The following is a 13,588-nucleotide window of genomic DNA, read 5'->3' as shown; positions in this document are numbered from 1 at the left end:
CAGTCACACACTAGCCAATGGAGGCTTTGCACGCTAGCTTCTCCAGTGGGGCTGGAGCAATAGGAAAGCAATCTGGGAATTAATCAAAAAGTCTTTCTGGGGGGATCCCTGGGTGGCGCAGCGGTTTAGCGCCTGCCTTTGGCCCAGGGCACGATCCTGGGGGCCCGGGATCGAGTCCCACGTCGGGCTCCCGGTGCATGGAGCCTGCTTCTCCTTCTGCCTGTGTCTCTGCCTCTCTCTCTCTCTCTCTCTCTGTGTGTGTGACTATCATAAATAAATAAAAAAAATTTAAAAAAAAAAGTTTTTCTGGGGAATCCCTGGGTGGCTCAGTGGTTTGGTGCCTGCCTTCAGCCCAGGGTGTGATCCTGGAGTCCCAGATATAGTCCCGCATCAGGCTCCCTACGTGGAGCCTGCTTCTCCCTCTGCCTGTGTCTCTGCCTCTCTCTCTCTCTCTCTCTCTCTCTCTGTGTGTGTGTGTGTGTCTCATGAATAAATAAATAAAATCTTTTTTTAAAAAAGCCTTTCCCCACCCCCGCTTCAAACCTTGTTTTCAACAAATGTGTGAGTTTATGTTCCTGCACTAATAAATAGAACCAAGTAGTCACTTCTGAATCCTGGTTTGCTGGCTGACATAACTATTCCAACTTATGAGACCAGTGCAGATCAGACCCCTCACATATTATCCACTGACATCTCTGGTCCTGGACTGTGATGAGCCTGAGGCCCTGCAAAATTCTCAATCTCCATTCTCCAATACTGGTCTGTATTTTTCCTTCAAGGTAAAATAAAGGGGCTGTGCCTATTTCACATCTAGGGGAAGGAAAAAAGGCCATATTTCAAACTCTCTACTTTTTGAAATGATTCCATTCTGAGAGCCTGGGTGAAAAAGAGCAAGCTTTGGAAAAAAAGGACTGCTCAGCATAGAATAATAAATTCTTCAGAGTGTGAACTCTAATTATTTCCTGGTGTCACTCATGGAAATTCCTGTTCTGTTCCATTTCTAGTAAACTGAGTTACTAGAGATAAATGGTACTGGTTTTCACTTCTTTCCTTCACCTTCAGCAAGCTCTTCATCTCATCAAGCTCAATGAGAAAGGACTTCCACTTTTCAACAAACTCAGCAATAGATGCTGATCAATAATGAAGACATATTACCTTCTGGTTTCAGCTGGGTTTTATTATTACACATTCACTGAACTAGCACAAGCCTACCATGAAGCTCACCTCCCCATGTGTCTTTTCATACTTCCTAAAACATTACAAGATGCAAATCAACACCCAGATATAAATTAGCAAGGTGAGGAGCCAGCCAGTTCCACATCTGGTAATTTTCATTTTGGTATGTGCATCGCAGAGAAAAAGAAGTCACCCAATTAATGAAATTAATGAAACCAATCTCTTGGTCAATCTATCTCTTCTCCCACAGCCATTTCTGAGCTGAACATAATAGATATTGCCATGGGTCTTCTGTTAATTAAAATGAACACACATAAATGTTCTAAGCTAGCCTTAACTAAGGAAAAAAATCTATCTTATCGACAGAAGGTGTTAATCTTACTTTTAGAAAAGAGAAAGCCGTCTTTGGCTTGTGAATAACTTTTGTTCATCATCTTACTATCATGGAAGACCCTCACCGGGGCTTGAAGTTTTGATTCTGCCACTGAATAAAAACACCAGATGCATCCCCAAAAGCTGTTTCTAGATCAAACCGCTTAGGTGCACTAAACGAACTAGCTATTTAATGGAAATCTATAGGAAAAAGTTTAGAGTAAAGTAAAAGTAAAGAGTCTTTCTGGCAAAACAGCCACTCATGGTTGGTTTGGTAAGTTCTGACTGTATAACTACGTTTTTAAAACATGAGACATGCGGTTATTCTGTTTATGATTTACGAGTGCTGCAAAATTGTTGGCTGGCAATATGTAGCTTATAATACCTATCAGCATTCACCAATAGAGATGAAAGAGTACAATTACATTGTGCCTACATCACAAGACCTTAAAAGTGGAAGAAACTTTTAGTTAGAGATGATGGATTCCAACCTTTGCTCCAGGCAGGAGTATATCCTTTGATTGTTCCACTACTCAAGTTCAACATGGCCATAAATGAACTTGCTATCCTTCCTCTCTCCTCCCTCCCCCACCCAAAACCCAAAACACCTGTTCTTCCAGTTTTCCCTATCTGATGAATATCACTAACCAAGCCTATAAACCTAGGAGTTCTCTCATTTACATGTTTATCACCACAACCACTAGTGGCTTCCAGAACCTTCTGTTTTATTTCATTTACATATCTCTGTCTCCAGCCAACTCTCCCTGCCCCTTGAGGGCATCGATTGTTTTGTATTTTTATTCAGAACACAGTGCCTCATACATACTGGGTATTCACTAATTGTGAAATGAAGGATCCCTTAAAGTAGAAGTCAGAAGAAGGGACCTAGCATTTATTGAGCACCTCCTGTATTCTGAGTGGTGTTAAGCACTTTACACACATTACTTCATTAAATGCTGTCAAGAAGCCTGTGAGGAAGGAATTACCGTATCCATATCACAGCTAGGAAATTGGGGCTCAGCCCTGCTAAGTAAATCAACCAGGAACATATATACCCAGTGCACTGGATCAGTCTAATGCCAGTGCCTGTGCTCTTTCCCCTACACCTTTATTTCAATCCTCTCACCTCCTCCACTAAGGTTTATCTTGACTATTCACAAGAGGGCTTCTAAACAGTGGGTTTCCGCTTCTATTTTTGTCTCTCTGTGTCCCCCTGAGTCTCTCTGAATCTGTCCCTCATTCCGAGTCCCTTCCAGAATCATATCTTTTTCTTCTAGACCCAACTCCACCTCACACTACATTTTTCTTACTATCTCTTCCGGAACTGCAAGTTTGCCTTCTTCAATGTCTGTATTGGAAACTGCCTGGGAGAGTGGAGTGAGGCCTCCCTCCAAAATGACAGTTGGGGGACACCTGGGTGGCTTAGTGGTTGAGCATCTGTCTTGGCTCAGGGCGTGATCCTGGGGTCCTGGGATGAGTCCCCACACTGAGCTCCCAGCAGGGAGCCTGGTTCTCCTTCTGCCTAGGTCTCTGCCTCTCTCTGTGTCTCTCATGAATAAATGAATAAAATCTTTATAAACAAAACAAAACAAAACAAAATGACAGGCAGTCAGGAGCATTGCTGAAAGACATTTATGTGTTAAGACTGATACAAAAGCAATTGAGGTCTCTGTGGTATTCTTCTAAATCTTAGGAGTGTGCCAAACAAATTTCTTCCATACAAGAGGAAGAGCTCTTTGAGTTTCCCTGAAATCGTAAATATTGTTCTTTTTTTTTTTTTTTTTTGGAAATATTGTTCTGGAGTAAGTGGGACACTTGAACCTCATGATGAAATTAAGCTTTGAAAAGTATGCTATGGCTCAGCATTACCTCCAATAAGGTCAAAACAGGACTTCTAACCAGGGAGTTCAGAACCTCTTAGAACTGTTTGAAGAATGTTGTGTGTTTGTCATATATACATTCTCATGGGAAGAGGGCTGTCCAGGGCATTCAAAATGTTCTCAAAAGAGTCCCTGATAGAAGAAAATGATCCACCTTAAGTGATGTCAGCTCTATAAAGAATAATATAAGATGGTTACAATCTGTTGCCTATGATAAGTAACTTTTCTATACTGTTTCTATCCTGTTCTGGGTTTTTTTTTTAAAGATTTATTTATTCATGAGAGACAACAGAAGGAGGCAGAGACATAGTGAGAGGGAGAAGCAGGCTCTCTGTGGGAAGCCCTATCGATGCAGGACTTAATCCTGGGACCCAGGATCACACCCTGAGTGGAAGGCAGCTGCTCAACCACTGAGCCACCCAGGTGCCCTTATTCTGTTCTGTTTTATCATCATCTAGCAAATGCTTTAGCCGAGACCGGGAAACTGAATTTTTTTTCAACTTCTTCAAACATCTGTTCATTTCTCTCATTTATGAGGCCACCTTGTTCTGTCACTCCTAATATTTCAGCACCCTTTCAACTATCTCACATTTTCACTCCCTCCTTGATTATCTAAGCAGCTTTCCTCTTAAAATTTACCTGGCACATACTATGTGCCAGGCACTAAATTATACCCTTTACATGCATTATTTCATTTAATTTTCACAGTGACCCTCTACAAGATAGGTAGTATTATTACCAAACAAACAAACAAAAAAAGTAACTTGTCCCAGATCACATTTATTTGCAAGTAGCAGAACTAAGATTCAAACCTAGAATAAGACTAAGAATCCAGAAATCAACTGATATTCTCATATGTTTATGGGCAAATAGCTTTTGATGAGGATTCCAAGTCCACATCAGTGAGGAAATAATCTTTTCAACAAGTGGTATAAGGACAACTGCCTATCCAGATGGAAGAAAAGGGGGTGTGGAGCAAAGTTAGAGCCCTACCTCATACCATATGCAAAAATTATCTCAAAATAAAGCAACAACCTAAATGAACATGCAGAAACTATAAAACTCTTGGGAGAAAACACAGGTGTAAATCTTTGTGAACTTAAATTAGGCAAGAGTTTCCTACATGATGCCAAATGCATGAGCAACCAAAGGAAAAAAATAGATACATTGGACTTTATCAAAATTTAGTACTTCAGTGCTGCAAATGACACCATCAAGAAAGTGAAAAGACAACTCACTGAATGGGAAAAAAATATTTGCTAGTCATAGATGCGATACGGGTCTAGTAGCTAGAAATAAACAGAACTCTTAAAACTCCACAATAAAAAAGACCAAAAAGGGGGCAAACGATCTGAATAAACATTTCTCCAAAGATAATACTCAAATAAATGATCAGTAAGCACAAGAAAAGATACTCAACATCATTAGCTATTAGGGAAATGCAAATCAAAACCACATTGAGATACAACTTCGTACTCATTGGGATGGCTATATTACTACTTCACACCCACTAGGATGACTATATTTTTTTTAAATAGTAAATGTCAGCAAGGATTTGGAAAAACTGGAAACCTCAAACACTGCTGGTGGGAATGTAAAATGGTGCATCTGCTTTAGGAAATAGTTTGGCAATTCCCCAGGAGGTTAAAAGCAGAGTTAGCATATGATCCAGAAGAATTGAAGATGTGCTCACTCAAAAACTTGTACACAAATGTTCATAGCAGCATCATTCACAACAGCCACATGGTAGAAATAACTCAAATATCTATCAACTGATGAATGGATAAACAAATGTGTTACATCTATACAATGGCATATTATACCTCAAGAGAAAGTAACAAAGTACTGATCCATACCACATCATGGATGAAATTTGAAAGCACAATGGTAGGTGAAAGAAGCCAGTCACAGCAGGCCAAAAACTGTATGAATCTCTTTATATGAAATGCCTAGAATTGGTAAATCCATAAGAACAGAAAATACATTAGTGGTTGCCAAGGTCTGGGGAAAGGGAGGGGACAAGAGGGGTGGGGTAACTGCTAATGAGTACAGAGTTTCTTTTGAGGATAATGAAGAAAACGTTCAGGAATTAGTAGTGATTATTGCACAACTTTGTGAATATACTAAAATCCACCGAATGGTATACCTTGAAATGGTGAATATTACGATACATCTGAATTAAAAAAAAAAAACAAGATTCAAACCCAGGCCTGATCCTGGAATGTGAAGAGTTCACCACTATACTACACTGCCATCTATATAACTATGTAGTCATTCTAAACCCTACTCAATTACTTCTTTCCATTGTTTTTCTAGGTTGGTGATTCTCTGCCTAGGTTTTGCAATACCCTAGAATATCTCTAATGATCAAGGGTTGTCAGAAAATTCTCAGGTCCCAATTTTTATTAATTTAAAAATCACCAGGGGCGCCTAGGTGGCTCAGTCAGTTGGGTGTCTGACTCAGTTGGGTCATTTCAGCCCAAGTCATGATCTCAGGGTCCTGGGATAGAGCCCCGGGTCAGGCTCCATGCTTGGTGCAGAGTCTGCTTGGGATTCTCTAACTCTTTCCCTCTCCTCCTGCCCCTCCCTCTGCTCACACTCTCTCATTCTCCTTCTCTCTCAAATAAACAAAGAAAATATTTAAAAATAAAATAAAAACCAAAAGACTCTTAAAAAAAATAGTTGGCTTCCTATATCACAATATACTTTTAAAAAGGACAGAGGGAAGCAGCAGGACAAAAATGAAACAACAGCAAACTGTTGCAACTTCCAAAACTCTGTGAGTTACTAATTTATGCAGAATTAGAGAGTGTGCTAAAGATAAAGACAGGATGTGAGCCTTGAGCCTGATAGAGTGCCACCCGATAACAGGTAATCAGGAAGCTTTTGCCAGAAAACACAATGGTTTGTCATAAAAATGCACTGATGAAGTGCCTGGGAGGGCAGACCAATTGCCACGTGAAGAAACAAATACCCAGGGATCCCTGGGTGGCTCAGCAGTTTAGCACCTGCCTTCAGCCTAGGGCGTGATCCTGAAGTCCCAGCATCGAGTCCCAGGAGTCCCACGTCGGGCTCCTGCATGGAGCCTGCTTCTCCCTCTGCCTGTGTCTCTGCCTCTCTCTCTCTGTGTGTATCTCTCATGAATAAATAAAAATCTTTAAAAAAAAATGCCCACATCCGCAGACACTGATCTGTTCCCTTCTGCAACATTCAGGTACCACCGTGTAGTCACATATGTATGTTTACAGATTTGCCCTTGCTCTATTATACCACTGTTTCTGCCTGCCTTATCTTCACCCTGCAACCCCTTTGGGCTAAGACCCCTGAAAAACAGAAGTCGATGAGAAAAAAAAATGATAAGAAGGTATCATAAGGCTGTGTGCATAAGCGGAGATACAAAGGAGGAGCTTCGGTGCAGGTGATTAAGATAAAAATAATGCATTCTACACCTACAAAATGAAAGATTGATTTCAGCAATGCCCTCCAAATCCAACATTCCGTTAACTCTGATCACGGAGAAAAGCTGTGATCTGCACTTCGCAGAATTCGATTATTTCAAATGTTATTTGAACATAATTAAAAGCCTCCATTGTGTCAGCAGTTTGGATTCCTTCTAGTTTTTATCTCCTAGGTTTGCAGAGTGTGGCCCTCGGCTCTCACTACCCCCTGAGGAGCCATGGGTGCCCCCCTTGTCCCCTGCCCTCCTTCAGAGAAAAACCAAGAGTGCCAAGAGTGTGAAACCAAGCCTGACCTCTGGGCTGGAGAAGGATAGAGCTGGGCCGTATGACTTGTTTAAAAAACAAATTAATGTAAAATAAACACTCTTCAGGATATTAACAGGAATGTCCCATGAGCTTTTTCTTTTTAAAAAAAAAAGATTTTATGTATTTATTCACGAGAGATGAGAGACAGACAGAGAGAGAGAAGCAGAGACACAGAGGGAGAAGCAGGCTCCATGCAGGGAGCCCAAGGTGGGACTCGATCCTGGGACTCCAGGATCATGCCCTGGGCCGAAGGCAGGCGCTAAACTGCTGAGCCACCCAGGGATCCCTGAGCTTTTTCTTTAAATAATTACAAACCCATATCCCTGCCTCAGGGGAGGAGAGAATGAGTCGGCTTTACACTGATATTTCCCTAACTGTAAAGTGTCCTTCAAGTTGAGCTAGAATTACCAGAGGATCTCTTTTAAGATGCCTTCCAGTTCTGGGTGCCGGGTGTCCCAAAGGTTGGGCGTCTGCCTTCAGCTCAGGTGGTGATCCCAGGGTCCTGGGTTCAAGTCCCACATCGGGCTCCCCACAGGGAACCTGCTTCTCCCTCTGCCTATATCTCTGGCTCTCTCTGTGTGTCTCTCATGAATAAATAAGTAAAATCTTTTTTAAAAAATCCATAAATCTCCTCTATTGGTGTGATGAGAAAGGCTGACCAGTGAAGGATATCATCATGGTACAAACAAAATGCATTACTTTCCTTGGGCCAAGCCAAGATGCTGGAGAGCAGTGGCTAGTTTTGCCTGCTGTCCTCAAGGAAGATATAATGGGTGTTCCTAGAGGACAATGGTCGGGGAGAGGGGGTCCCATGGGGAGTACAAACTAATGAGAACACCTCTGGGAATGGAAAAGAAAGGCAACCGAATCCTGGAATGCTATTAGTAGTTAAGGACCCCTTGAAGCTGGGGGAAAAAATCATTTGGGAACATAAAAGACAACCAGTGCATAGAATTCTCACCCTAAAAGGACATGGACTAAAGACACAAACCCAGAGAAAAACGAGGCTAGGTGGCCAGTTAAGCATAACTAATAATAACAGTCATCTTCTGTTTGTGTACCATTTGATAGTTTCAAAATGGTTCCAAAAAGCCGTTATCTCATTTGAGCCTCAAAATAGGGCCTGGTTATAGTCCTGGCTCGAAACTGAATTAGCTGAGTGATCCTAGGTAAGACATCTAAATGGTCTGGGCCACAGCCTCCTTATCTGTAGGTTGAAAAATACCGATCCTACCCAGCTGGTGGGCTCTTACCAGAATCACAGGAGGATAAAAAAAATTATTTTTTTCAAAGATTTTATTTATTTATTCATGAGAGACACACACAGAGAGAGGCAGAGACATAGGCAGAGGTAAAAGCAGGCTTCCCACAGGGAGCCCGATGCAGGACTTGATCCCAGGATCACGACCTGAGCCAAAGGCAGATGCTCAACCGCTGAGCCACCCAGGTGCCCCTAAAATAAAATTATCAACTTGCTTTGCAAATAGAGATATTCTCATCATACATTCACAGACAGACAGATACAAAGCAAGTTACTGAGGAAAGCAGCAAACATTTGGAAATTCGTCCCAAACACATGGTTGGCGTGATGGAGAACAGTCACACTCCCCCGCAAGTTTTCTGGAGGACCATGTGTCTGACTGTGGTTATTTCTTACGCTCCTATGTCTCCCGTTAGACTGGAGTTCCCTCCCCCCACACACAGGAGGAAAGAACTGGCTCTCTTCTTTTCAGCTTTTATCATGCACTGAGAGCTCAGGACTGGAGGTTGAGCACCAGAGCCAGTTCCTGTCTAAAACATTACTAAAGCCTACTAAATATTTTATAATATGTGGATTTAATGATGTTTTCTTTACCACAATTAGCTCCTACATCCAACCATTGGCCATTTTATATAATAGAGTCATCATAAACATTAAAATGACTAGCATGATAGCAGAACTAAAAGCCCTACAGCTGCCAAAAAGGCAAAAGATCTAAGGAACCAAGAAAAGGATTTGCCAAGGTAACACATGATAATTGACAGGGACAGGCATCCTAGGTACAATTCCTAACACCTTTATCTTCATGCAGAATACACTAGCAGTTTCAAGGTTGGAGAGCAAACTCAATCTACCCACTGCTACCAGTCAGTCCTGGTTTCAATCTACTCGAGGACTGCTTTTCCAAACCTCTCTTGCCCAGTGCAATATTTGTAAATTTTTAAATGTTCAGTGACACACCTGGATGGGCAGTCCTCTCCACTTCTACAAATAAAACCGGCAATGTATGTATGTAGGGCATACCGTTGAATGTTAGGCTTGAGTGCACCCCAAGTTCAGGTCAGAAACAAGGGACAGAGAACAGAAGCTTATTTGAAATCAAGCTTCTACTCCCTGGGGAATCACATGGATCCTAGCAACACTGAACAAAGGGCTATAGACAAAGCGATTGAGAATTCTGGACTGTAAACCATTTTTCTCTCTCTGGGCTGTATACATTCAGACACGTCACCGTCCTACATTAGCATTGTCTACCAGGCCTATGCTTTATTGCTCCTAACTGGGCAAACTGTAAATACTGGGATTTTTCCAGTTCAGGAGGATTTGAGTTTATGTAATGAGTTTGTTATCAGATCATTTGGTCTCTGTGAAAGAAAAGATCCAAAGACTGGGAACTCTGTTCATCAACCAGAGGAGTCTGGCCTTTAGGAAAGAGGCTGAGGCAGAGCCCAAGGTCAAGCAGTCAGAGCTCTGCAGGGAAACAAGAACCCAAATAGGACAAGCCTTACTAATGATACTTTGCCAACCAACTTAGACTGAACCAACATCCTAGTGCGCACTCAGGTGAACCCCACATGGAGAAGGGAATGGTGGGACATTGGGACATTGCTCCAAACTCCTCCATTACCCACACTGTAACCCATCTAGCAGTCTGAGCAGCTCAGGATTTCTAAAGGAAATACAGGAGCTGGAAGATTGAGTATCGAAAAGATTATGTCTGCCTACAGTCATAGAGAAAGGGAAGATGGAAAAAGAGAACAGGAGGAAGAGCTACAGACCCCTAGGGTCCACGGAAGACTTGGAGCAGAGTTTTAATTCATGAAAATAGACAGAAAAACCTATCGATCCTTGGAAGACAGGGGAAATAAAAAGGGAAATAGCCAGCAGTCTGCACAGGAGGATCCCTGGAGTTTTAACTTCTTGTCCCAACACCACTCATCTGGTCTTCTCATTCGTTAGCATGATCCAATACACTGGCTGTGAAATGCTTTTCTAGCCTCTGCTCTACACTGCTCAGTGATGAACACAATGTTTCTTGAGAGATCCAAAATAGAGAGATCACCATAATACTACCTTAGTACCAACGTGGCATTTATCAAAAAGTGAACAACGGGGAACTCTCCTGAACTCTCCTGATCATATATCCATGATCAACATGTTAAATGTCATAATTTGATGATGCAATGCTCTAAGACCTCCCCAGCTTAAGTGAGGAGGCATTTCACAAACACAGTGCCTCGTTTTCCCCTTTGCACATAAGACAAAACAAAACAAAACAAAACCCATCACGCTAAACAGAAATAGAGCACACCCTGACCTCCACTGGCCTCCACCAACAGCAGAATCACATGGCCTAACAGCTAGGGAGTTACCAAGATCCACGAAGACCGGATGACAGACACACAGAAGGCCAAGCAGGCGCCTCTGGAAACAGCCATTCCAAACACATCCTGTACCTCAGCCCTGCCCTCACCTCTTTTTAGGGGTCTGGACTCCGCTGGGAAAGAGAGAACCTGAGTCCTGATAGAGAGAGTGAAAAGAGGACATTCCTCTTCCACCAAGCCAACGAGGTCTGCTGAGTGGGAAAGACCTACTCCTCCTGCAGTTTCCTTCTCAACTGTCATGGCATCAGCAGATTTTATGGAAGGATGAGGGAATGGACGGGCTCACTACCCAGAGCAATTTTTGGATGCAATTATGAGACTCCCCTGGCACTGATTTAAGATCTGCAAGTTGGAGCAAGTTGCCATGCAGTCCAAGGAGGGATTAACTAAACCAATTTCATCTCAGTTTGCGCTGTTCAGATGATAGAGTCATGAGGAAACCAAGTCACTGGGGCCTGTAGCAGGGCTTCCCAGGGTGGCCGTGGAAGGTACAACGTGCCAGGTGAGATCTAGTGGTCATGAAAGAGGGAGCCAATCAGCCCTTTGTTTTCCCTAGCTTCTACCCCTGTCTTGCTCCTCCCTGTCCTACTCCGGGTGCTGCAGGTAAGGAAGGAGGCCTCAAATGAGGAGGCCAAATATGAAGGCCAAGACCTGGACTTTGGCCCCATCAGCAGAGAACTCTGCACATTGTAGGTGCTCAGTAAATATTGTTGACTCACTGCTGCTAGATGCTAATCATGCTCCTATTGCCAGGCCTAAAATTATTTATGCCGCTTTTCAGTAGAAATTAACTGCCCCCATACAGGCTAAAAATGGGTGAGGTTATGTTTGCAAATGAGTCTGACTCAGACTGTTAGGTTGGAGTACATTAGATATGATTCAAGCTTCAACTTAAAATAATCACCATTACTCCGTATGCCTAGTTTTATGCATGTTTTCATTCAGTTGTACATGCTTTAGGAACAACAAACAACAGAGTCCTGAGTATGGTGATAGATTTGGCTCCTGGGGTGGAGGGTGGCTAACGATGGTAAGTTAGGGTTTCCACTAAACCAGGGTTCCTCCTCACACCCAGTCCAGCTATTATCCCCATAAAAAGGTAAATGAAGCACTTTATTTGAAAAGCGTAATGCTGAGAGTTTATAGAACCCTTTCATCTTCAAAAGACCAAGCAGAGCCTCAAAATACCCAGTATACAGTATTACGCCTTTTACACAAGTACACCAAGTATAAAAGAAAGGTCATAGTAATGTCCTAGGGCCATAAAACCAATGTGATGTTTATTTGGGATAAACTCTCTGATCTTCCTGACTCCTAGACCCATATTTCAACCACAGAAATCCAGTTGTGAGGAACGACCAGGAAAAATCTCATTCACATTATGTATCTATATTAAGGTAATTGATTGGGCAGGCATATATAAAAATAGCAGACTGTTTCTCCCTTAGGGCAGTCAGTAGGATTGCAGAGGGGAGAAAAGGGGGCATGTGAGGGTTGGGGTAATCAGGTAGGGTTAAGCCAGAAGGAGGAGACAGAAGCTCCCTATTATTCAGCATTTCCCTTCTATTGGAACATCACCAGAGAAGTGATTAGAGAGCACTGGGAGGGAACAGAATAGGGTTCAAGGCAGCCCTTACCGCCCAACTAGAGAATCCAAGGAATCAACCACATACATGACTGAACTTTTTATACAGTTTCCACTATATTCCTGTATCAGGGCTCCTCCTCACAGGCACACAACCATCACCATGCACCTACCCCACACTCAGAAATCCTGAAAAAGGCAAATTGCTCCTCAAAAGGAGCAAGAGGCTGGAGGGCTGGGAGGCAGGTGGAGCACGCAGGTTGGTGGGGGTTAGTCTGGGGGGGATGGTGCATTCTGCTGGGAGACCTGGGTGGGCAGGTAGGTGTGTGACAATGCAGGAAGAGGGCAAGTGAGTGCGAAGAAGGGTAAGGGAGCATGGAAGAGAGAAAGTGAAGAAAACTCAAGACCCCAGGATCCCAATTTCCTGCTCTGTGGGGTTTGGGTGGGAGGGAGAACAAAAAAAAAAGAGAAAAAAAAACAACCAAACAACAAACACACACACACACAAACACAAAACCACAAAACGCCTCCAAGAAATAATGTGCTACACACAAAGTACTAAGAAGCCTAAAGCTCATCATTACCGAAACTGTTTCTGTAAATCTACTCCGCCGTTATTTACTCCATTCTTAAGAGGCAGGAATGGAAAAACCCTACCTCTCCCCGGTACGGTCGCAGTCTGTCCTCTGGACATATAGAAGTTTTCCCCCTCTCCCACTGAGCTGGTTTCAAGGCTAGGCCAGAAATAAGGAACCACCCAGACGGAGACCCGGGAATCGCTCCCCTGGCAGAAAAGGGATTAAGTTTCATCTGGCCTCCCCGCCGGCAGGGTGTCCGCAGCATCCCTGGCTGCTGCAGCAGCCACTGCCGCGTGGAGGGCCGGTCGAGGGGCGCCGCGCGTGTCAAGAAGGCTATGGGCCGCGGGAGCGTGGGAAGGCGGCGGTGCCCTTTCCCAGACTCCCGCACAGGCACCGGGGCAGCCGCTCGACCGCCCGCGCCGGGCGAGTCGGGGCGCTGGAGGCCTCGGGCCGCCCCCGCCCCACACCCCGGAGTGCAAACTCCGTCCCAAGAGGGCAGCGACGGGCACCCAGACCAGGCCGGGGCCCCCACCGCCGACACCGCCACCTCGAGCCTCGCGGTGCCCCGTCACCCCGCCCCGCCTAGCC

The 13,588-nt window shown here is 43.7% G+C and overlaps 1 protein-coding gene across 5 annotated transcripts in view; it reads right to left on the bottom strand.

Moving 5' to 3' along the window:
* MID2 (midline 2) overlaps positions 1-13,588 on the bottom strand; it is a 110,039-nt gene that overhangs the window by 95,406 nt on the left and 1,045 nt on the right. The window contains exon 1 of one of the 5 annotated variants that reach the window (XM_055338709.1): positions 13,080-13,101. The exons of 3 other annotated variants lie outside the window; for them this stretch is intronic. The gene's annotated coding sequence lies outside the window, so the exon portion shown is untranslated. Of the gene's footprint in view, positions 1-13,079; positions 13,102-13,588 lie in introns of those variants that run through there. One more of the 5 variants, XM_055338711.1, reaches the window with a different exon arrangement.

Source organism: Nyctereutes procyonoides, unplaced genomic scaffold, assembly GCF_905146905.1.
Source record: "Nyctereutes procyonoides isolate TBG_1078 unplaced genomic scaffold, NYPRO_anot_genome, whole genome shotgun sequence".
In the NCBI taxonomy this organism is placed as follows: domain Eukaryota; kingdom Metazoa; phylum Chordata; class Mammalia; order Carnivora; family Canidae; genus Nyctereutes; species Nyctereutes procyonoides.
Note: the sequence above shows the minus strand (reverse complement) of the source record. Positions and strands in the feature narration are given on the sequence as shown.